The following is a 1799-nucleotide window of genomic DNA, read 5'->3' as shown; positions in this document are numbered from 1 at the left end:
AAACATCTGACAGAGAGAGAAAGTAAAATGCGGGATCAGACAGGAGGAAATAATTACCCCCCTCTCGTTGACAATAGAGCCTGATTTACACCTCTCCAATTAAAGTGTCAGGATTGTCCCACTAGAGCAATGGAGTTTTTTTTTTATTGGGCCTGATTGCATGCTCATCACTGGTGAAGAAGAAGAATGGAAAGATGTGGGTGAGAGCAAAAAAGAGAAGAGATGTAACCTTTACTATCCCACCAGCAGAGCTTCAACAGTAAATTAACTTAATAACCGTGGTGAACAGTAGAGCGTGTATCCAGGCGACACAGCAGACAGGTGTAATGTCTGACAGGAGGCATAATTATACCGAACTGTGTCTTACAATAAGTGATTACAGCTCCTCAGGAAAAAAGATGTTTTCCAGGTTTATTCCAAAACGATTCGTCTCAAGTCTCGCTCAAGCAGCATCCAACCCACAGAGTCTTTGTTACACAAATCACAGCTGGTGAAGTTTTCACTTCTGGATGTTTTACCCATGCACACATACACACACCTTTGAGTAAGCTGTCCCCTGTTAGCACTGCAGCTGCTACACGTTTGTCACACTGGCGTTCTATGAGCAGGCCCTGCAGTGCTCCTCGCCATATCACATACAGTATCTGCACTTGGTAAGATGCTGTCTAGTCACGGGATCAACAGGCACATACACATACATATACTATTTAGTCATAGTAACATTTCATTTTGGGTCACTGCTCACACGTCTTTCATGGCTTTGGCCCAAGTCTGCCTTTGAAATACATGAACTAAACAAAGTGAATTTATTTTCTATAAAGCTAAAAAATGCAGAAAGCTCACAAGTTTGTTAGCCTTGAAAAGTTCAGCCTGACCATGGTTCTTTTGTGGTTTGCATGTTTCTGAGGTTTACAATTTCCCCCAAATCAGTGAGAAAGTGATCACAGGGTTCAAAGGTTTGGTAGGACTACAACTAACATATATTATTATTATTATCAATTAATTAGATGTTGCCCTGATTTACTGACTGAAAGAAAAAAGGCCATCATCATTTCCCAGAGCATAAGGTGATACTTTCAGATGACTTGCTTTGTTCAAGCAAAAGCAGTAAGTCAGCATTTTTAAGAAGCTGGAATCTGTAAATGTTCCATGTTTTCTCATTAACTAATACTGTCATGCTTTCTGTGCTATCCTGATGGTTATGGAGGTGAAGCCAATGATAGGCCATGACAAGGGGATTCCCAGTTATACTGACATTTACTGGGCAGTTTGTTGTACACTTACCAAAGTAACAGGGTCCAGGTTATTAGCAGTTGGAATATGGTTCACCTCTTCGTTTGGGCTGTCTCTGATGTCTGTCCCGGGCACAGAGGACTGTTCTACTCTGCATCCATGGAGATAGACAGACAGCAGACAACTGTTTTTGATAAACTCACTTTTGCTACCATGCCCACAAACCACACAAATCACATTGCCTGAAAGCTTTGTAACATGAGTGAAATAGCTGTGCCTGATATGATTTTCAACAAAATGTTCAATTATACTATTAAAATACCTTAAAATTACATCTGCATTCTCCTTTACTGATGCAGAACCTAGTCATAACTTACAGATATTTTTCATTTCTGTTGACAGGTCTACTCTGACTGAGTTTAATGAAATATCCAACATTGTCCAAGAGCTTTTTCTTAAAATAAAGCTCCATTAAATCCACAACTTGTGAAGAGGGCAGTCCACGCATTCCAGGCAATGCAACATCGCTAGAAATCTGAAGTGGTTGCTTGATTATGATTACTGAA

At 40.2% G+C, this 1799-nt stretch overlaps 1 protein-coding gene across 1 annotated transcript in view; it reads right to left on the bottom strand.

The window, feature by feature from the left end:
• Nucleotides 1–1376, bottom strand: part of sema3c (sema domain, immunoglobulin domain (Ig), short basic domain, secreted, (semaphorin) 3C) — a 38252-nt gene extending 36876 nt beyond the window's left edge. Inside the window, exon 1 of the mRNA XM_020616787.1 lies at nucleotides 1285–1376. The gene's annotated coding sequence lies outside the window, so the exon portion shown is untranslated. The remainder of the gene's footprint in view (nucleotides 1–1284) is intronic.
• Nucleotides 1377–1799: the final 423 nt, after the last annotated feature.

The sequence above is a fragment of the Monopterus albus genome, unplaced genomic scaffold (genome assembly GCF_001952655.1).
Source record: "Monopterus albus unplaced genomic scaffold, M_albus_1.0 scaffold178.1, whole genome shotgun sequence".
NCBI classification, from domain to species: domain Eukaryota; kingdom Metazoa; phylum Chordata; class Actinopteri; order Synbranchiformes; family Synbranchidae; genus Monopterus; species Monopterus albus.
Note: the sequence above shows the minus strand (reverse complement) of the source record. Positions and strands in the feature narration are given on the sequence as shown.